At 40.0% G+C, this 23900-nt stretch overlaps 1 protein-coding gene across 9 annotated transcripts in view; it reads right to left on the bottom strand.

The window, feature by feature from the left end:
- Ehmt1 (euchromatic histone lysine methyltransferase 1) overlaps positions 1–23900 on the bottom strand; it is a 140959-nt gene that overhangs the window by 97256 nt on the left and 19803 nt on the right. For 2 of the 9 annotated variants that reach the window (XM_060389657.1, XM_060389663.1), the window contains exon 2: positions 17133–17224. The exons of the other annotated variants lie outside the window; for them this stretch is intronic. The gene's annotated coding sequence lies outside the window, so the exon portion shown is untranslated. The remainder of the gene's footprint in view (positions 1–17132; positions 17225–23900) is intronic. 9 annotated transcript variants of the gene reach the window in all.

Genomic DNA, 23900 nt, shown 5'->3' with positions numbered 1-23900 from the left:
CACATGGTGGTTCACAACCATCTATAATGAGGTCTGGCACCTTCTTCTGGCACTCAGTGGGTAAGAGTGCTTGCTGTACAATCCTGATGACCTGAGTTGGATCCCTGGAACCTATTATAGAGGAAGAAAATTGAATCTTGAAAATTATCCTCTTACCTCCATCTGTGTGCCATGGCCCACATGTGCCTAAACTCAAATACACATACATATACCATAGTAGTTAATAAAATGTTCATATGGTCTATTTATTTACTTTATTCAATGCATGTTTTGCTTGCATGCATGTCTGCAGAGATCAGAATAGAATGTCAGCCCTGGGACTGGAGTTACAGGCAGTTGTGAGCTACCATATGGGTACTGGGAATTGAACCCAGGCCCTTTGGGATCAAACCTGGTTTCTCCAGAAGAGCAGCCAGTGCTGCTACTGAGCCACCTCTCCAGCTTCTGGAAGAGTGTTTTTGAAAAGTTTAGGCCACCTGTTTTCTATAGGGCTTCAGTTGGAATTTGCCATGTACTTTTGTGTAATTGGTTCCATCATGAGGAAACTACACAAGTGTAATTATGTGTATATAGGATGTGTTCATCAAGTATATGGTATTTGTCAAGATTAGTTGTGAATTGAGATAATGCTTTGTTTTTTTGTTCTCTTTGCAATTAAAAATGCTTATGAGATGAGTTGTGCCTGCCTGCTTGCCTGCCTTTCTTTCCTTCTTTTCCATTGACAGGATCTTGCTATGAGTACAGGTTGCCTTTGAACTCAAAGTAATTTTTATTGTTTTTGAATGTTGAAATCATAGGTGTAGGCCACTATACCTGGCTTATAAGTACCTTGCTGTATTTTTTAAAAACCAAACTTGAACGAAGTAGGTTTTGAAAAAACAAACAAACAAAAAAATGAAGTTAATAATGTATGGAAAATTTTAGTTTGGTATTCGTTAACGCATCAGGTTTGAGCCAGTATGGTGGTGGTGTGAAGTAGTGAATTATAACTCTCATCTTTTGTGTGTGTGTGTTAATTATGTGGCATTCTAGTATGAAGACTTTTGCCTTCATTTGCTATTACACATGAATTTATTTAGTAGTCATATGAACTTAGCCACCATCATTGTGTTAGAGGGGTATAATCTATCTCTTGATACTCCAGGTATCCTAGACTTTAGTAGCAGGAACTTTTCAGATATTGCTGTGTTTGTTATTTTTCAGTACTACCTTTCTTTCTTTCTTTCTTTTTTTCTTTTTCTTTTTTTAGCACTACCTTTCTTGGACATTGCATGCCTGTGCTTGCTCATTCCATGGCATCCAGGAAGCAAAGAGGTGGGAATTGTCTGGAGACAATATATATCCTTTCATATATGCATCAAATAACCTTTTCCCTTCAGTTTCATAACCCTGAACTTAACCATTGATTAGATTAAAGCCCTCCTGATTTTGTGAGGTCTCAGCAATGCCTCAAATGAGAAGCCAAACCTTTAACAATGAGTCTTTCAGGACAGGGTGCGACCTTTCATATCCAGACTATGACAGTCATTGACTACTCAGTGATGATTATGTGTCTGGGGTGTTCCTAGAGTGCCTCAACTCTGTTTTGTGAAGAGCAGACGTGCAAGTTGAGGTAGAGGCTTGCAGGATAACCCCTGTCAACTCTCTCTCTCCCTTCCTACTTATTACTGTGGACATGCTAGAGGTACAAGACCATTGCTGTCTCATGAAAGGAGACAGATGGACCATATAAATCAGGGCAGAGGGACAAGGGGTGCCAACTGGGCTTGGGTGTGTTTGCCAAGGTATTGCCTTTGCTTCTTTTCCTCCAGCAGGATCAGGAGTGTATTAGTTATTTTGTTAGAACAAAATACCTGACAGCAATGTAAGGAAGTGAGGCTTTGTTTTGATCTACAGTTTGAGAACACAGCCCATGATAGTAGGGAAGTAGTAATTAGTAGCTGAGGTGGCTGGTTATATTGTAGTCTGTCAGGGAGCAAAGAGATGAATGTTTGTGGTCTACTTCTTTGCTTTTTATTTAGCCCAGGATTTCACCACATGTAACTGTGCCTTTCCATTTGTTCTAGTTTCGTTTCTGTGTAAAAGTTCTGGCTGTCCTGGACTTCCTCTGGCGGGCCTCAAACTCACTGAGTGCTGGGATTTGCTGGAGTCCCAGCAAACTTCAAACTTATTGAGGGGCCAACTGCTACCTGTCCAGGAAGATGACCAAGCATTCCTGACCCTTAATTGCCTGCTCCTACCTAACTTCATTACATCTGCACATCATGTATACCTGACATCACCTAACAAACATGACACCTTCCTACAGAGAGGGAAAAGCAGGGCACATCTTCAGGTAAGGCTCCCTCCCCATGTCAGCATTCCAAGTATCTGCCTATCTATTTCTGTCAAACTGTTGATTTTGGATTTTACTAAAAACAGTTTAAAAGAGAGAAATACAGAAACTTAGAAGCTGCCCTTTGCAAGATTCCTAAAACTCAAACAAAGACAAATAAGGACTAGATGTACTTTGGAAAATACATGTTAAATTTACTCAAAAACAGGACTATCAAAATAATAGTATTTATATAGCTATTACCCATACACATACACACATACATTTTTGTTTTGTTTGTGGTTTTGAGGCAGGGTCTTACTATGTAGCCCAGGATTGGCCTCATACTTGCAAGCCTACTTCCTCAGCCTCCTGAATACAGTGCCTTCATTCATGCCTAACTTAACTTTGTAGACTAAAATTTTACAGACAGGGAAGAACTAATGGAATTACTTCCACTCTAAACTGGGTGGAACAAAGACCCAAAGAGAAGACATCTGCTCTGTACCTACCAGAAAGCCTGACACACAAATGGGGACTTGGACTGAGTAGTGAAGCTCCAGGCAGGTAGAAGTACCCTGCCCAACTGCTACTAGGCCTCCAAGAACACTACCCTAGCTGCTTTACCTTAAAAGAACACAGAAGCTTTTACACCTTCCGAGGTTGGCTGTCACAGAACTAACACACTTAAAAGGTGAGATCTTCTTCTGGCATGCAGGCAGGATATTGTATAAATGATAAATAAATAAATCTTTAAAAAATACCTTTAAAAAAACAAAAAAACAAACAAACAAAAAAAACACAACAACACAGAACTGTAGTTGGAAAGTGCTTTCAACATCTGTAGAAACTCTCTTTGAGAGTAGTTACTATGAGAGTCTTTTTTTATCATAGATGTGTAGCCCTCCAGAAAGCTGGTATTCTATAAAATCTTCCCCACCCTGTGAAACTCTTATGTTTCTTATTCCCGTACACCAACCCCTGCCCCACACCAGACATTGTTCTATCATGCAATTTTCTTTTCTGCTGATTATGAATTAGTCAATCACATCATATTGTGAGGATGAGCTCCCACCAATGGAGTGAGACACAGTCATCAATCTGCATTAGGACAAAAGCCAAATGAATCTCCCACTCCAAGTTTGGATTATTGGGCACCCTTTACAAAAGTAAAATTACCTTACCAAGGTACTTTCACTTTGCTGATCTGTCTCTTTGTCTGACACCAGGAATAGTCTAATATTCTTTTCTAATATTCTTTTCTAATATTTCTTTTCTAATATTCTTTTCCAACACACCCTCAAATGCCATAATTTTATTCTTCATTCTAATCATTTAGTCTGTGTTCTGAAATGTGACTAACAATGTTGGCTAAACCTAGCTTTATGTAAGACGACATGAATGGCACCAGCAGAAATATCCTCTTGCCATTCTCATTTGCCCTACCAAGAGCACAAAAGAATTTCTCATCTCAGTATCTGAGATATGTAAGACAGATCTATACATAGTAGATGCTATCAACAAATTACTGGTCATTTTATATTTTGCCAACTGTAAAAACAGCATTGTGATTTTTTAAAAATTCAATTATTTTATCTAATTGTCTGTGTGTGTATGCACATGTGCCACAACATGCACGTATAGGTCGGAAAACTACTGAAGAGTCAGTTTTCTCCTTCCAACATGTGGATCCCAGGGACTGAACTCAGAACTCAGGCAATCAGGCTTGGCAATGGGTGCCTTATCCCACTGAGCCATCTCACCAGCCTGACTATTCTTAAACTTTGCATTTTTAATATGTACTGTCTTAGTCACTGTTCTACTGCTGTGAAAAACCTCCATAACCAAGGCAACTATTTAATATAAGGGAAATCATTTAATTGGGGGCTTGCTTACAGTTTCAGAGGTTTAGTCCAGTATCATCATGGCAAGGAGCATGGTGGCAGACAGGCAGGCACCACAGCAGTAGAGCTACATTTTAATCCATTGGCAGAGCTCTTGGATACTGGATACTGGATACTAGATACTTGGATACTTGGATACTGGGCCTGGCATGAGCTCTTAGAATTTCAAAGCCCATCCCAAGTGATAAATTTCCTCCAGCAAGGTCATACTTCCACATGTACTAAGAACTTAAAGGTGAAAATTTCATGGCACCTCTGACATAAGAGCCCTGAGCACAACAGCAACAAGAAAGGAAAAAGTTCCAGAAGAAAAGAACATAGATACTGCAATCACCACACAAATTCTTAGTTTTCCACTACTATATTATTCAAACTGAATATTCACAAACGTTTAATTGACAACTAGAACTAAAACAAAAGATATATAAGTGCCTTCTTTGCAACAAAAAGAAAAATGGTAACTACCAGGTCAGCATGGCTCAGCACTAGCAAGCCACCACCAACATGACAGGTCAAAATCTGAGCTCACAATCAGACTGGCTGGACTGAAATCTCTCAGCTCTACCGTTTAGTAGATGTGTGGCCTTAGTTAAATGGAGTAACTATAGAAAACCTAGCACAGTAGTCTATGGTGAGGCAACATATGCTGCCAATGACACACAAGCATTCAACAGACATCTGCCATTAGTAAATAATCAACATATTTAATTAATACAAAGTTAAAAGTGGTGCATGCCATTAATTCCAGCACTTAGGAGGCAGAGGCAGAGGATCTCTGTGAATTCAACACCAACATGGTCTACAAAGAGAGTTCCAGGACAGTCAGGACTACACAAAAAAAAAAAAAAAAAAAAAAAAAAAAAAAGTCTCAAGGGGAAGGGGGGAGGCGGTAGAAAAGAAAAGAGAAGAAAAGAAAGGGAAATTAGAATTTTTTAACATGTATCATATGCTAAATAGAAACCTCATCTTATTATCCCCTAAACCAAACTGCTCAAAATCAAGTCCAGTCTCTGGAATCTGGCCTCATTTAGCTATGTAACCCTCATCATACGTGCCTCAAATGAAAACAATACCTATATTCTTTGCCATAACCTCTTCTTTGATGTACCTTTTTCACTCTCCTTTTTGTTCGTCTGTTTGTTTTCCTTATTTTGAGATAGATTCTCACCATATTGCTCAGATTGGCCTCAAACTCTGAGGCTCAAGTGACTCTACTGTTTCAGCTTCAAGTGCTGAAATGACAAGCGCATTCCAACATGCCCAGCTACTATTATCTTCCTCTTTAAAAAAAACAAGACAAAACAAAACAAACAGGGAGGGACATACAGGGGGGATATAAAGCGAATAAACTGTTAGTAATAAAAATAAAAATAATTTAAAAATTAAAAAAAAAACCTCTGTTAACTGGTATGTTTAAAAGCTATTGAAGGACAACTAAATGGATAGCTCAGCAGAGGACCTGGATTCAATTCCAGCACCCACATGTAGACTCACTACTGTCCAAACTCCAGTCGCAGGAATTCTGGCATCCTCTTTTCTGGCCTCTGCAGATACCAGGAACATACAAAGCACACAGCATACACACACACAACATACACATAAAATAAAATTTTAAAGTTGCAACCTTGTTTCCTACAGTGTATAAACAGAATGAAACACAGGCAAACAGGCAGAGAGCCATGATTCTGACAATTCCAGCACCAAAGACAGTCTTCCCTGAATTCTCCACCCAGGACCCTCAAGTCCTGACTTTGATGCCTTTCCATATGTCTATAAGCATCATTACCGTCCTATACCTTTTTTTTTCTCTGAAAAAATAAAAATAAAAAAGCCCTTTCCTGCCCTACCTTGTCTTCCTGTATCCATTCCCCTCCCTATCAGCCAACTATGATATTAGCTCCACTCTCTATAACCCCAAACCAGTCTGGGCTGGGATGGCCATACCCTGTACAAAGGTCTCAGCAGTGGTGGACATAGAGCACTGGGTCTTGGCCACTGATCAAAACCAAAAACACGCTTGAGGCTCACTGACTGCTCTCTCAGACACAGGCTCAGCACATACCCCATCAACATAGAAGAGCACCTGAGTCTTCCCGGGTTCCTCCCAATGACTCTTAGAGATCTCATTCTTTTTCAACTGAAAGAATTCTTTTACTAATATGAAAAGCAAATGTGGATTGGGATTAAACATAATGACCAAAGACCCCAACAAATACTCAAAGGCTCATGCAAATAGATGCTAAGATAGACTCTGCCCTGGCACCTGGAATAGCATCACTGGTATCTGGCATCATTCACTTATGTCATTTCTAAATTTTCCAGAGACCAATCAACCTTCAACAATTACTATTAACTATTTTTGTGTGTCAACAGAATTAGCAATTAGTATATAGCAACTCAACTATATACTCCATTTAGATTTTATGGAAAGGGAACAACTTTTAAACCTTCTGAATTCAAGAAGAATCAGAATAAAACAATGAAAACCAAGAAGCACAGTGCTATGGTCCAAATAAAAAGTAGCCAAGGCCAAGAGCAAGTCAGTACCCATTACTGCAATACAACACCCATCAGGACAGCTATGATTACAAAGAAGAACAATAACAAGTGTTGATGATGATGTGGGGAAACTAAAATTCTTGTTCACTATTGGCAAGAAAAGAAATTGATGTCATCACTGCACAAAACAGTATGGCAGTCCCTCAAAACAATAAAAACAGAATTATCAGCCAGTCATCTGGATCCATCTTAGTGTCTTCTATCAGAGCAAACTGTGGCATTACCTGGTCTTTGTGCTCAACAGGCTGCTAATACCTGAGGCAGATAGCATAGTGGGGAAAAAAAAATGTGATACAAGTTGGGGGGAAACTGTGTGCTTCCTTGCTATTGTTGAAATTGCATGCTCACTGAGACAGAACATACAACCAAGGCACAGATGACAATGGGGCATTCTTAGGAGTAATCTCACAGTGGTTGTCTTTCTCTATATAAAATTGGGACAGGGTGCTTCCTTCATCAGTGGGACCTGCCCTTCTAAAGTATGGAGACATACTTTAGTGTTGACTCGTAATTCCTACAGCTGGCAGAATATAACAAGGCAAAAGGAATATAAGTGAGATCTGTGTTAAAGAATTGTCCCTAGGATCCAAATAGTTGAAATCCATGGAAAATTACTACAATCTGCATGGTTATGGAACACTGGCTAGCAGTAGAGAAATAAGGGACTAAAGAAAGGATACATACAAGAAAGTTAGGATCAGGTAAAGGGATGCTCACACTGATGAGGGAATCTCAGCATATTTTTTAGGTATAGCAGAGGCAGGGGTGAGCTTCTGTCTGTTGTTAGTCTCAGTCTCGGGCTGTAAATATCCCAGAGGAGGGAGTAACAATAGTTGCCGGTTTTTATATACATTGCCACTTACTCATAATCAAACTCCCGAGGAAAGCTTTGGCTTCTCTCTTAATTTCACCTGGGTAAGGCTTTGCCACTCATATGGGGATGAAGCACTAGAATCCAACATGGCTGTTCCCAAGTCAACAATACACATTCACTCAGGACTTTACTCACCTTTGCTTCCTACAGTAAGTATTGGATAGTGAAGAAAAAGAGATCAAGATGAAATGAACAAACAATATACCCCTCAGGTCTGACCTTTAATGGAGAATGGAAAATCCATGATTCACCATATAGATGGTAGGGGATCTTACTAATGATATATTTCATGAGACCATGATAGTCAAATAGTCTGTTTCTTAGCTGAGTTGTGAAGGACTTTCAAGCAATAAATAAAATAACTTTGTCTTAGTCACTGTTCTATTGCTGTAAAAGAATTGTATTGACCACTACAACTCTTATGAAAGAAAGCATTTAAATGAGGCTTTGTTACAATTTCAGTCTATTATCATTGTGGCAGAAAGAAAGGTGGCACACAAGCATAGATGGTGCTGGAAAAGTAGCTGAGAGTTCTACCATCCTGATCCACAGACAGCAGGAAGTGAAATCAATACTGGATCTGGCTTGGGCTTCTGAAATCTCAAAGCTTACCCCCAGTGACACATTTCCTCCAACAAGGGCACACCTCCTAATCCTTTTGAAATAATAGCATTCCCTAATGATTATGCATTCAAATATATGAACCTATGGAGCCATTCTTATTCAAAGCACCACAAATCTCTCAAGGACTACCTTGTGAAGCTATAAGACAGGAGGAAAAGATTAAGTTTTTCTGCTGTGGAAACAGAAATTAAGTAATATTAATCAACTACTCTCCTTGAGATGACAGCATGATCTGAGGCAATTCAAGGGAAACCAGTTCTCGACTGGCTTATAGGAGCCATTATGGATACTTGGTTACCACCATCTTCTGAAGCCCTTTCTAAATATAAGGGACTGAAAAACAACAGAGAAAAGAGACATTATTGAATGAATTGCATAAGGGAGATAGTATTTGATACCCAGTTCACTGGGTTTTATAAAACTTTTGTTCATAACTGAGTTAAAAGATATTGATGAAGGATCTGACTAACTCTATTTTGAGACTGGGTCCAAAGCCAGGCCAAAGTTCTTGCCACCCTTCCTCCTTCCTGCTTGATGAGTTCCTGGAAAACCAAAACAAAACAAAACGAAAGAACAAAAACCACAGAAGATGGGCAGTCAATCAGCAACTGCCCTGAAACCTGGCCTGGGGCTATATGAGGTGATTGTTCCTTTCCTAAGGTCGGAACCAATAAGGAACATACAAGTATCCCTTACCATGAACCCATCCAACCCTGTAAGGATTACCTGTGACTGAAATCCCCTAGCTGACTTTGAAAGGAGCTTGAGGGCTCTTCTTGTGGTTGCCATCTTGTAAAGTGGCTAACCCTTGCATGCAGGATTCTTGCTTTTGAGAAATAAAAACACTCCTGCCAATTGCAAGCAAGTGGTGGTGTCCTTGCAGTGATTTTGGACTTAACAGTTGATTAAGCAGGGACCTAGGGGATGGTATGGGACTTTAGTGGCTTTGCTGTGCCTCACAGAAAGATATGATCTTTACAAGTAAGAGAGGCTGTAGCAGATTATGAATTAAGACCAATATGTAAGCAGGATTTATTTGTAAAGTACAAAAGGAATCAAAACCAGATGGAAAAAAAAATACAAACAACAACAACAAAAGCAGACAAAGAAGTAGTCTGTTAGAGTCACTCAGAGGCAAATATGGCAACATTCAGCAAACAATCTGTGGGAGTGAATTCTCTTCTTCCAGCACGTTAGACACAAAAGATAGACTCGAGTCTACAGGCTTGACAACTAAGCACCTTTACCATCTCACCAGGAAGGCTATTTTTGTTTTTGTGTTATGGTTTGGCTTGGTTTTGGTCTTTGAGACAGGGTCTCAATATATAGCACTGGCTGACCAGGAACTCACTACATAAACAAGGTTGGGCTTAAACTCATAAAGATCCAACTGCCTCTGTCTCCCAAGTGCTGCAATTAAAGGCATGTACCACCACTCAACTCATGGAAAGCTTTTAAAAGAAGTTTTACAACATTTATTTGGGATATGGATGTGGGTACACGATAATGTATGTACTTATATCATATCAGACTGATACCATAAGAGATAGGAAGATGCAAAGCAAACATCATGAATGGTTCATAGGGAAAGTCTATGGATTTTAGAGGAATAAATGGAATAGTGTCCGTCCAATGTCCATGCCACTGTACTCAACCTTTTTGATAACTGACAGAAGTGAACGGACCTATCACATTGTACTGAATCTTACTGGTATTTATTTATTTATTTCTCATTTCATTATTGGTTCTCTTCGAGACAGGGTTTCTCTGTGTAGCCCTGGCTGCCCTGGACTCACTCTGTAGAGCGGGCTGATCTCAAACTCACAGCACTCCACCTGCCTCTGCCTCCCTGAGTGCTGGAATAAAAGGTATGCTTAACCACACTTGGCTTGGCTTTTTTTTTTTTTTTTACAATTTTAAAGTTTATTTAGTGGAGAGAAAGAGTATGATTACCACGGCACCCATGCAGAAGTCAGAGTACAACTTGCAAGAGTTGGTACCTCTTTCCACCGGATCCAACTCAGGTTATCAGACTTGGTGGTAGATGCCTTCAACCACTGAGCTCTCTTGCCAGTCCAATGCTTCTTTTTCAGTAGTTACCCCAAACCAACTGGCACTCAATTGAAACGAATGACAACCAGCCTTCAGTGATCTTTCCTACCTGTTGTAAAAAGTTTTGTTACATAATGCTAACCTTTAAATATCTTACATATTTCTAAAAAATGCCTGGAAAAGTGGTAAAAGTAACCATTAAGTGTAACCATTAAGTTATTTAAACAAAGAAACTCTACACTGAGTAGGAAAAGGCACTTGTAGGAGCTATAAGGCTGCTGGATGAAAACCTGTGTGGAGGATAGGCCACTTCCTTATAAGCTGTTTCCCAGAGAGGTTCCTGAATCCTCACATACCATTAAGATTGATGTTGGTTACAAAAAAATCAAGCTGATAACTGAATTAGAAGCTCCCTCCCTTCTGGCTGGCTTTCTCAGTGGTGGAAAGAACCACCCAGGTTACTGGGGGAAAATTGTTACTAACAGTACTACTTGGTTAGAGACATTGCATGCTATAGTACCAACATGGCAGACAGGATGTATCCATAGTGCAATAGGCATGACTATCAGGACAATAACCAAGTACTTACTGAATGGCTTTGTTCCACAGATGGGTACTCACATTTGGTACAGAGTAAGCCAGGACAAAAGCCAGTGGCTACAGAGGTGATATATCACAGAAGAGAGTGCACTAATACTGTTTTGTTAAATGGATGTGATATCCCCAAACTGCCTTCTAAATGTTGTTTGTGCCTACAGATTGCTGTTTCCCTCAATTTCAATTGGTCATGAAAGGAAACTTCTATTTTTGTTAATAGAAGGTGTACTGACAAGACTCATTATCCGTCAAACTCCTGAAAAGAAGTGATTGCTACTGCGATGAACAAAAATAATCAAACATCTATATCATCACCACCACTACCCCAAGACTCAGGGATCATAGAGAAGGCAGAAAGACTATTAGGAGCTGGAGTGCCCTAAAGCAATATCCTCCAAAAACAAACATCCCTTCCTAGAGGACAGCTAGTTGATTCAGGAATAAACAACACACAAATCTCACAAGTCTCAGAAGTCCATGAAAAAAGATTTGAAGACCCTCTCTCCCCAAAGTAATATAAGCAGTAAGGATTGCTAGAGGAAGGAGACTTCTTTGATTTATCAAGCTGCCTCTGAGTCATGCAGAGAGCTCCAAGGATGCAGCTTTTGTTGCCTTTAACTAATCCACACGTCCGTAAGTAACTTCTCACCCATATTCCTATAATAACTCCAATAGACTTGTCGACTCACCACATTTTAAGTTGGTCATCATTGGTGCCCTATGGTGGGGTGAGGAGACATTTGTTCTGCTTGGGAAAGTCACACAACACTATGTGACTTCAGTAACTGAAAGCTGGTTCTAAAGAGAATTTTTTTTTAACACTCATGTTCACAACAGTATTTCATAAGAATGGATAAGCAAAACAGGCTAAATACATATAATGGAATGTTCTAACAAAGAGGGAAGAATATTTTGTAATATACTAAAACACGGATGAATCTTAAGGATATTATTTGCAGAATATGCAGAATAAAATAAGCCAGACACAAAAAGATAAGTATTGTATGGTCCATTTGAATGAGGTCCTTTAGAAGAGTCAAAAGCCAGAGACAAAAGGTAAAATGGCAGTTTCGAGGGAGCTAAGTAGTGATTGAAGGGAACTGAATTTCAGGTAAGTATAGAAACCAACGGAGGTAGTACCTGTACAACAATACAAATGTACTTTAAAATACCAAACTGTACAGTTTTAGATGATGGATTGTTGTATGTATTTTACCTCAACTTTGGAATGTTTTTAATGAGCACATTACATATAACCCAGCACCTCATTTGAGGGTGTTCATCTGAAAAAAAAAAAAAAAAAAGCTGAGCAGATAGACTTAACAGTCAAGGAGGCAACCGTAGAAGAACACTATTCTAACAGCAAACAGACCCACCAAATGCCAAAACACAATCTTCCAGTCCTAGTATATCATCATTATATAGTACTCTGTAACACAGACCTTTACACACTAACATGGAAAGAAGCTAATACTGTGAAATCAAAGAGCAAATACAAACCCTTACTCCACCTGTTATTTCCTTCCTTCCAGATCTTCATTACATCCCTGGAAAACTCCAGTAGGCCTACTAGACACTGTCACCACCATGCTGTGTCTGGTCTTATGCTGCTCACATCTTCTTACTCTCCCCAGATACTTCAGTCTCAACACGGAACTCATAATAATCTATCAAATTCTGTCAGGTAATGTGCTGTTCTTCTGCTTAAGACATTCTAATCACTTCCTGTTTTGTTCTGAATAAAAGCCGAATTATTTCCATGAGGCTCTCTATCCTTTGTTTATCTCTGTAACCCCATAAACTAGGTATGGAGACAGGATGATCAGAAGTTCAAGGTTATCCTCAGATAAATAGCCAGTTGAGAGCAACCTAAGACATAAGACGCTGAAGAGAAAGAAGGGAAAGTGGTAATAAAAAAAGTTTTGTTTTTAATAATAAATCCAGAATAGAAATACAGCTCAACAGCATGCCTCAGGGCTTCATATCAATAGCCATGGGAGAACCATAACTGCTTCCTGTAATACTGAGTCCTAACTGAGGCTCAGTTGAAGAAAACTTTCCAGACCAAATAAGCCAGTCCTCTCACCATCTGGTAAAATGTATGCATACAGCCCAGAAGTCATAGGGGCCAGACACTGTGCATGAAAGGAGACTGAAAACAGGAAACACTAACCCTACTGAAGTGTCAGCAATAAAGTTTCCTGACCAAACAAGGAAATCACAAAATAAGATAACAGACAATCCTAAATTGGGGGTGGGGGGGTGGGGGGGTGGTACACAACTGTTTTTTTAGTTAATAATGTAATATTTTTTCTTTTATTAAGATTTATTTATTTTATGTGTGTGTTTTTTGTGCCTGCATATATGGCATTCAATTGTATCACATGAACAAATGTCTGACGCCCATGGGCTGGAAGAACATTGAACCTACTGGAGCTGGAGTTACAGATAGTTCTAAGCTGCCACGTGAGTGCGGAGAAACAAGCATGGGTCCTATGCAAGTCCTACAAGAGCTAGTAACCACCAACCCATCTCTCTAGCCCAATAATAAAAGAATTTAAAGAAAAGTAGTTTTATATTATGCTCTATTAGTAATATACTAAAGTTTCCATGAATCATAATTATGTATTATAGGTTAGAAAAAAATTTTATGATATATAATACTAACATCAAAATTTAGCAAAATCCTAGTGCCTGCTTTTTCAGGCTTCAAACCTGAGCTATAGATACCGATGTGTTCATTATGCATATGAAAAAATATTGAAAATGTATACATTACTGGACAAAGAGGCACAATTTGAAATATCTGCTACAAGGCAATTCTCTAGGCAATCTTCAAACAATTCTTATAAATCTGGCCCTGATGGCACATGCTTGAAATCCCTAATACCCTAAAGTTTAAGACAGGAAGATTGCAAATTCAAGACCAGCCTAGAACATTTAATGAGACTTTATCTCTAAATAAAAAAGAAAATAAGCTGGGCATGGTGTCACACCCAGATCTCTGTGAATTTGATGCCAGACTGGTCTACAAAGTGAGTCCAGGACAGCTAGGGTTACACAGGAAAAAAAAAAAAAAAATGGAAGGAAGGAAGGAAGGAAGGAAGGAAGGAAGGAAGGAAGGAAGGAAAAAGAAAAAAAGAAAGATAGATAGATATAAGGGGGCTGGAGGTTAAGATAGATAGATAGATATATAGATATAAGGGCTCAGAGGTTAAGAGCACTGGCTGCTCTTCCAGAGGTCCTGAGTTCAATTCCCAGCAACCACATGATGGCTCACAACCATTTATGAGATCTGGTGCCCTCTTCTGGTGTGCAGGTGTAACCTGCAGGAAGAATACTATTTATATAATAAATTTAAAGACAGGGAAAAAAAAAAGAAATTCTGAGATTTTCCCATGAGCTTTATTTTTTTTAATGCTCCTTGACAGATGTTGTTAAGACCTTAACACTGTATAATTTCTTTTGGCTCCTAAGAATGTTTTTTAAAATACTGTTCCAAAGGCCACCGAGACAGCTCAGCGGATAAAGGCACTTGCTGTCAAGCCTGACAATATGAATTTGATACCTGAAACCTACAGAATAGAGGGAAAGAACTGACTCCAGAAAGTTGTCCTCTGACCTCCACATGCATGGTATGGCAGAGACACATACATACACACACATAGTAAATAAACGTAAAAATTAAACATAACACTGCTCCATGAAAACACTGGTCCTTATAAGCCCAAGATTTACAAGGACTAATCTCAAGGCCCACCATTACCACAGAGAAGCCAACTGCCTTGATGTTGCTGTTCCTCCCAGAAGCCTACACTCCAAAGCCCCATGAGAAATGCTACCTGCCATTACAAAGCATATTTCTTACAGTCAATTTTAGAAGACTACAGGAAACTCAGGTCAGCTTCTCCAGGGCTGCTCAGATATGTGGCTTCATTCTAAGCAATACTCTAAGCAATTTCTGTGAAGAAATCCTCAAGTTCAAAGGTGATCCTGGCACTGATAGGTGATTAGATAAATGCTATACAACACTGTTCTCCAGGCATGACACAACTGTTACTGGGAGTAACTAATGTTGCTCCCACAAGACCACCACAAAATGGGGCCAATAACAATCCCTCCAAGAAGTAACAGGAAGTCATCAAACACCTGAAATTACAGCCACACTCTCTAATACAGCCATTCTCAATCTGGGGGTTGAGACCCCTTTGGGGGTCACAAATCAGATATCATATATGATTCATAACAGTAGCAAAATTATAGTTATGAAATAGCAATGAAATAATTTTATGGTTGGGTGTCACCACAACATGAGAAACTATATTAATCAGGAAGTTTGAGAACCACTGCTCTAATACCTAATACCTGCTCAGATGTATGTAATCCTCTCACAATGTGATTTCACATGTGATCTTAGGAGGTGTTCTGACTGGCTTTTTTAATCCCTGTCTCAATTCTGTGTAGTGTGTGTGTGTATATGCGTGTGTACATCCTTGTATAGATGGATGAGTGTGTATATTAGATGCCAAGAATGTCTTCCTCTATCACTATGAATATTTTTTTTATTTTTTAAAATTTATTTGTGGGTGCTGGAGAGATGGCTCAGAGGTTAAGAGCACTGATTGCTCTTCCCAAAAAAGGTCCTGAGTTCAATTCCCAGCAACCACATGGTGGCTCACAACCATCTAAACATGAAATCTGGTTCCCTCTTCTGGCGTGCAGGTGTACATGCTAACACACATTGCATAAGTAATAAATAAATAAATCTTTTAAAAAAGGTAAAAAAAATAAAATAAAATAAAATTTACTTGTGTGTACGAAAGTACTGCCTGCCTGCTTGTCTGTATGCCTGGTGGTGGCCCCACAGGCCAGAAGATGTCATCAAATCACCTGGAACTGAAGATACAGATGGTTATGAACCATCAGGTGCCAGCAACCAAAATCTGAGTCCTCTGAAAGAGCAACAAGTGCTCTTGACTGCTCAGCCATCTCTCCAGCAGGGGCCCCCACTGAAACTGGATATCATTATTTAAGATAAGCAGACCAACTGCAAGTCTTGGGATCCTCTTGTTTCTTCTGCACCCCCAGTACTGAGATTACATACATGTACAGTCACGCTTGGTCTTTAAGTAGATATTGGCAATCTGAACTCTGGTTCTTGTGTCCCACTGAGTCATCTTCCAAGCCTCACTTCTTCAACTTGGATCATGACCAGAATGTAGGAGTTGCAAAAGTTTGTCAATAGTTAAAGCTTTCTACCACAACCAAAACAGTTCAAACTCAAATGCTTAACAAATGAATGTGAGGTGTTTCTGGCCCATTCTGTATTATGACTTTACTGTAGCCTTGGTTCTGAATATACAATATGCAAACATCACACTGTACATGAAGCCATGACATGACTGAAACACATCAGCTGTCTCTTATTTGAGACTATGGAATGTTACGTGCTTCAAGGTCTTTATTATACACCCAGTTTTCTGCTCTTACAGAAACAGAGCAAATTACGCAAAACAAAAGCAGAGTATCTTCCTATGACCATTCTTCAGCATTTAATATCTAACTAGTGTATCATATTATATTACATTACATTATACTATACTAGAATGTCTGGGAGTAGGACATAATTTTGAGACAAGGTCTCACTCTGCAGCCCAGCTTAGCCTCCAACTCACAATACTCCTGAGTGGAGATACACATACACACATGACGAGTTTCAGAGAAGCAGTTGCACTATCTATTATTATTATTATTATTATTATTATTATTATTATTAACAATAAGACATGCAACTGAAGCTACAAAAACTAGAAGTAGAATGCCCTAGAGGAAATCCTGATGTGGCTCTTCTTCTCCATATAGTATGAAATGCTATGAGTATGAAATGCTATACTGTTCCTGCTATGAGGCTGAGATTCTGCCCAGGAGGAAAAGTCAGGATAAACTGTGCAGGAGAAATTTAAATAGGGTTGACTTTCTCTATGTCCTATGGTATGTAATGCCTTCTTGATGAATGTGGCCCACTACGGGATACGGGATGCCTCAAAAAATAACTGACAGACCAAGGAGTACTGCAATTCCCTAAAGTAGCACATAAGAAATGTGATGTAAGAAAACTGCAGCAACATTTGCACTGCCCCTGATCCAGTGAATAAGGCATGCAACTGAAGCTAGTCTGTCCATCATGCCCATGTAAGGGACAACTTACAATAAAATAAAGACATCCTCCATGTTGGTCTCCAAATAGGCAGAGAGTGAGAGGTGGATGAGACGGAGGTACTGGCTTCCCATCTCTTACAGCTAGGTTGGTAGTAAGGAAGAGAAAATAGAAATTAGATCTATGCTAAACAGTCACTCTTGAAATCCTAAAACTGAACAATAAAAAGAGAAGAAAACAAGGTAGAAATGATAGTGAAAACTCAACCTGGGCATGGAAGTGGATAACTTTAATGCCAGCTCTCAGGAGGCAGAGGCATGCGAAGTTCTCTAAGTTCAAAGTCAGCCTGGTCTACAAAACAAACAAACAAACAAACAAACAAAAACAGCCAGGGCTGGAGATGGTTCAGCAGTTAGAAGCACTTACTGCTCTTCCAAAGGACCTCGGTTCAATTCCCAGCACCCACATGGCAGCTCACAACTGTCTATAACTCCAAGATCTGATACCCATAGATATACATGCAGGTAAAACACCAATGCACATAAAATAAAAATAAATTAATTAAAAAAGAAAACCTCAGTGTAAGACTAAGTCACATAGAATTGTGCTCACTCAAAAGTTAAGAAATTTAGCTCAGTAGGGATGTCACTACTGATATGGGACTTTTGTTGCTTTACTGAGCTTTGTGGTAGGACATGAACTTTATGTAATTCATATTCATAAAGTAGGAAGGCAATTAAGCAGCAGGGAGAAAAAACAGACAAAAAGACCTTCTGAAGTTAATAAAAATCAAACATGGCAAGATGTGTGTTAAGACTGGGGAGAGAGCTCAGTGCTTGCTCTGTAAACAATGAGGGATTGAATTTTGATCCTTAGTTCCCATGTAAAAACCTGAGTGCAGTTGCATGAGCCTCTAATCCTAGTGCTGGGAGACACCCAGTCCAGCCAACTAGTAAGCTCTAGATTCAGTTAGAGAGCCTGTCTCCAAATATATATTTTTTTTTTAAATTAAATTAGGTGGAGAGTAATAAAACAAGGTAAGTTTGACCTCTTGTGTCCATACTCCTATGTGCATGGGCTCAGGAACATTCATTCAAACAAGAGTCTGTGGAGATGGAAAGATGGCTCAGCCTTTAATAGCACTGCTGGCTCTTCCAGGATCCAAGTTCAGTTCCCAAAACCAGTGTCAGCAGCTCACAACTGTCTGGAACTCAAGCTCTAGAAAATTCAATATCTTCAGGCCTCCTCTGGCACACACACACACACACACGGGAGTAGGGGGAGAACGGAAGGAGAGAGAAAGGCATATACAACTTTTTTCATCTTTTTTAAAGGATTTGTGAAAAGCTGAATCTGTAAGGAAAATTGACAGATGGCCCCCTACTGTGTTTAATATCATTTAGAAAGTTTTAAAGTACAAACAACAATTCACCAAAGAAGTAGAAGATGAGCAAGCAATCTTCATTGTACTAGCTATTGTGGAGGAAGTAAATTTTGTGAACTGGCTCAGGCAGCTGCTTTTCACAGGGCAGCCAAGGCTTGTCTGCAGGTGAGGACCAACCAGAGTGACTTGAGGCTTTGTATAGAACTACAGATTTACTGGTCTTCTAGTGAAGAATATCTGTGGCTCGGTGGATGATGGGGCCAGGTGTGCCTTAGTTTCTGGCAGGACTTATGAGCATCAGGGCAATGGGCAACATTGGACAGATGTGGAGATAAAATGGTACATTTGAAAATGACTGAGTATACTATGTAAGTTTCTTCTGCAGAAGGGGCGAGCTGCCCAGCTCTGACACCTTTCAACAGCCAGATGCAGCCAATGGAGAGGCAGTGGGAGGCCACAGCATGACACAAAATCTCTGAGACCCTAGAAGCAAGAACAAGCACAAGAAGAGAAGTTCACACATAACCCTGACTCCATTTTAGCCCTAACAGCGCAGAGAAACACTAGCTCACTTTTTTATTATCCCCTTATCTGCTGAATCCCAAGACCAATTGATACTTGCTTGGAATGGACAACAAACGGCCTTCACAGACTGTTCCCAACCTTTGTTTAAGAAAAAAGTTTCACTGTATAATACTAACCTCTGAATGTATTACAAACTTAGAACTGCATCTAAAATACATGTAAATACATCTAAAGGAGCAAGGATGAGAAATCAGTCCACATGGGGATCAGCAGCCAGACAATTGTTGAACTCTGTAAGTATTATGAATGGGTAAGGCACAGAAGATGGCCAATAAAGTAACTGAGAAAAATCCTACAAAAGTCTGTCCCTCTAAATGTTAAAACTGATTGAAGGTTGAAGACACTGGTAGAAGCCATAAAGTTACTGAATGAAAATTCCAGTGCCAGGGAAAGATTGCCAAAGAGGCCCTAAAGTTTTCACAAATCAAACAGGCTATTGCAAATGAGTTAGCAACATGCTAAAACTAGATGGTAAGACCCTATTGGGGCTAAAGACAGCACAGGGACATGAATAAATGAAATTAGGACTGCTGGTGGGCTTTTCTTTCTTTCCTTTCTTTTTTTTTAAAGACAGGGTTTCTCTATGTAGCCCTGCCTTTGTACTCCAGGACTTGCTTTGTAGACCAGGCTGGCCTCTGAAATCTGCCTGCCTCTGCCTCTGCCTCCCCGGAGTCCTGGGATTAAAGTCAAGTACTACCATACCCAGCACGGGTGGGCTTTTACAAAAGGCACCATGCAGGTTATTCAACTATGTGTTAATGCCATCAGCATATCAAGCATGATGATGTAACAAAGGCAAAACTATTATGGACACAACCAACTATTTTCCAGTTGAATTTAAGACCCACTGAAATGGAACCAATGTTTGGTGCTTCAATCTAACACCAAAACCTGTGGATAGGGAGGTCACAGACCCTAGAAAAAGAGCTACTACTGCTCTGTTGTTAAATGTGCATAATATACCTTTCAATTTGCCTTTTAAACATTTGTGTGTATGTGCACAGATAACTGCTGCTGTTGGCCTCAGTCAAGAAAGCTTGTTTTTACAAAGGGTGGCATAGTACTGTGGAGATTCACAACTGGTCAAACTGCTCAAGAATAAGAAAATGACTGTTGCTGGAGCAGAGTGAACCACTGCTCAGCCCCTAAAAGGGGGAAAAAAAATCATATATCTACATCAACGTCTCCAAAGCTCAGGAAAAAGCATGAAAGAGAAAATAGAATGTTAAGGGTTAGAGATTAGAGAACACTTTTCTTCTGGGCATGACCTAGCCATTACTGTCTTGAAATCAGAGCAACTATGATTACCCATGAGACCCTCACAAGATCCCGTCAAGTGAACATTTCCTTGTGAAAGGTCGAGTGTCATCAAATTCCCTCACTCCAGATTACAACTACTCTCTCCCTCCTGCCTCCCACAGTTTAGCACAATCCTCTTGAAACTGCAGGGTGTAGTGATACAAGCCTTTCTTTAATCCCAGCACTGAGGAAGTAGAAACAGGTGGATATCTGTGAGCCTGAGGCTAGCCTGGTCTACAAAGCAAGTTTCAGGACAGCCGGGGCTCTACACAGAGAAACCCTGTCTCAGGAAGTGGGTTGGGGAAAGAAGTAGTACACATACATGAGTATGAAATTCTGTCTCTGCTTTCCTAAGGACGGCACCAACTTGAATCAGCCTGCCTAGGACAAGGACACCATCTTGTGGTTTAAAAAAATAAGTGCAAACAACAAAAAGAAGAACACAAACATCTACCAACTCCTTAACCAAAATGTTAATAAGTTCCTTGACCATCCAAAGGTTATTACTCTGGCTCATCTTTCCAGAATAGAATAGTGCTCTGTATAAGGACTGATATGGCAGGCAAACACATATCTCTAGATTAATTTAATTCATATTCTAACAATGCTTTTTTAAAAAAGATGGACCCTGTTAGAAACTACTTAAGTTTTATGTTAAAAATGTCATGTCCACTGGGTGTTGGTAGTGCATGCCTTTAATCCCAGCACAGCAGAGGCAGACAGATACCTGAATTCAAAGCCACCTAGCCACAAAAAATATCTATGAGTTCAAGGCCATCTAGTCTATAGAGCAAGTTCCAGGACAACCAGGGCTACACAGAGAAATCCTCTCAAAAAAAAAAAAAGAGAGAGAGAAGAAAGAAAAACAAACGAACAAAAAACTGTCACTTCTTTTAAAATACTGGGTCTCCTGGAATTGGAGTTACAAATGTTGAAAGGCACCATGTAGGTTCTAGGAACTGAACATGAAAAAAAAAAAAAAAAGGAAAAAGGAAAAGTAAATATCTCCCTATGGTATACTATCTATCTTATTTCCCCATATACCCAGCTGGGACCTCCAAACTACAACTTTATACCAACAGTATCCTTTTGAACCAGCTCCACCCTGAAGAGCTCCCTTGGAGACAGGGAGAGGAGAACCAACCAAATACACAACATACACTTTCAGGATGCCCAGGGAAATGGTTTTCCAAAAAAATATTATATTCTTGACTCAAAAAAAAAGGTTTAATTCCTTATGGGTTGTACGATTAACATCAAATCTTATATCAGAGATATAGAAAAGGGGAAAAAAATTCCTGACATCAGTGCATTTGCATGTCCATTTGGGCTGTTCCTCTCAGAACCACCACCCCAACAAGTCACTTTTGCGTATACAGCATCCCCACTTCATCATTACTGCTGGGGACACTTGAGTGATGATGATAAATAGGCTTAAAAGTGCCTCTTCCCGACCCCAACTGACCCTCCCCTCTCTTTTCAAGGGCAGGCACAAAGGAATCATCCCTATTGTTCCTGCTTCCTCATTACTGTTCTGTGAGCTGCATTTCCTCAGATCTAGGAGAATAACCTATCTACCCTCCCCCACTCTTTTGTTCCAAGAACATGTTCAGAAACAGATTACCAACCAATTTTCTAATCTGTCGTTTGCAATACATCAGTAAATAGATGAAAACACTGTTGAGTCTCTTAACAAAAAGTATACAGCACTTGCCTATCTTATTTTCCTGTGAAATCACTTTTAAAAGCCAGGTATATTCTGTTGCCTTAGGTTTCTGCATTTCTTTACATAGTCCTGTCATTTCAAGGAAAATGGAGTATCCTAACCAAGCAGCCAGGCCTGGCAAAAAAAAAAAAAATGTAAATGTAAAACAAATGTGGACTACATGGGCTCTGTGTCCACTGTCCTTAATGTTCCTGTGAGCAGAGCAGAGAGATCTGCCCATGTACTACTGATCACTATTCTCTGGAGCCAAGTCCCTGAACTGGATCACCTGGCAGGGCCTGCCTCTAGCACTGAAATTGTACTTGGGACAGGGAGGAAGAAGAAAACAAGAGCCAGAGTTAGCAACAGGGTCTGAGCACCAGCTGTAGATGTTTGAAGAAAAAATAACTGCTGATTTACCACCAGCAAAGCTGGAGTGTCGTAAAGCCAGGTGACGACGGCACACACCTTTAATACCAGCATTCTGGAGGAGGCCAGCATGGTCTACAAGAGTTCCAGGACATCCAGGACTACACAGAGAAACCTTGTCTTGAAAAACCAAAACCAATAGAGGAGGAAGAGGAGGAGGTAGTGGTGAAGGAGGAAGAGAGAGAGGAGGAGGAGGAGGGAGAGGAGAAGGAGGAGGAGGAGAAGGAGGAGGAGGAAAAGGAAGAGGAAAGTTGTGAGTTTCTTCCTGCCATAGAAAACTAAGCAATTAATTTCAAGTGCTCTTCAAAGCCCTCAGCTAAGGGAACCTCTCATTCCACTTTTAAGAAAGTGCACACATCAAGTGGCCAGACATCAAAATTGGGGAATTTGGGTAGGGAAAGGGCAAGAGGGACAAAGTGACCCTCACAGCTACAGCAAACATCCAAACAGCCCTGCTTTACTAGCTCTAACTACAGCCAAGGATCTCTGGGTCAAGAGGAGGACTAAATGAAAGAGAAAGGTTGGTTCCATGCACGAACTATCTACCTATCAACCTCTATCAACTGTGTGTACCTCTATCAACCTCTTTCCTATGTAAGTACTGCTGTTTACAGCAGTTCAACTATGCCTTCCTTCAAAGCTCCATTCTCAAGCTCTGTCCTGTGTCTCAGTTCTTCCCTAAAATGAAACTTGCCCAAGAAGACATGCTAGAGAAATTTGGCCTCCTCCAGTTAACCAAGGTTTAAAGTCTACACATGTTGTTATTTTTACTCAAAAAGGGAGAAGGACCTTGCCACAGAATCCACCAATGAATTAAGCTCATCCCATAAAACAATCACATCTCAGGGTCATTCAGGACAGCTTTGTTCAAAGGAAATATCAGTAAAAATAAAAACAGACCAGAAGACTGAGGACAAATCTAATGAAACAAAAGTAACTCCCACCCTGAAACAGGAACTTGCCTTCAGAGAGCCGGTTCCAAGTCCAAGAGGCCAAGACAGCAGCAGACAGAAGAACAGCCAGGCCTCGAGTGTCCTGATTCCTGATTCCCCTTCACCAGGCAAAGCTCCAGGAGGTACAGTAGCCTTCCTACAGTCAACCTTGTTCCACACACCTCACCAGCACAACCCAACCTAGCCACAGTGGGAGACCCTATCACAAGGATCAAACAGCTCCCTGCCCCAACAGGGAGAAAGGGTTTCTCTGTGTAACCTTGACTGTCCTGTATTCACTTTCAAGACCAGGCTGGCCTCAAACTCACAGAGATCCTCCTGCCTCTGCCTTCCTGAGTGCTCGGATTACAGCCATGTGCTACCACGCCCAGCTCAAACAGTTCTTAATACTATCTGAAGCTCTTTTGTTTTAAAGTAAGAAATATTTTTAAAACAGTATAATCAAGTTTTATACACCATGAAAA

The sequence above is a fragment of the Meriones unguiculatus genome, chromosome 8 (genome assembly GCF_030254825.1).
Source record: "Meriones unguiculatus strain TT.TT164.6M chromosome 8, Bangor_MerUng_6.1, whole genome shotgun sequence".
Taxonomy (NCBI): Eukaryota; Metazoa; Chordata; class Mammalia; order Rodentia; family Muridae; genus Meriones; species Meriones unguiculatus.
The sequence above is the reverse complement of the archived record's forward strand: the minus strand, read 5'-3'. Positions and strand labels throughout refer to the sequence as shown.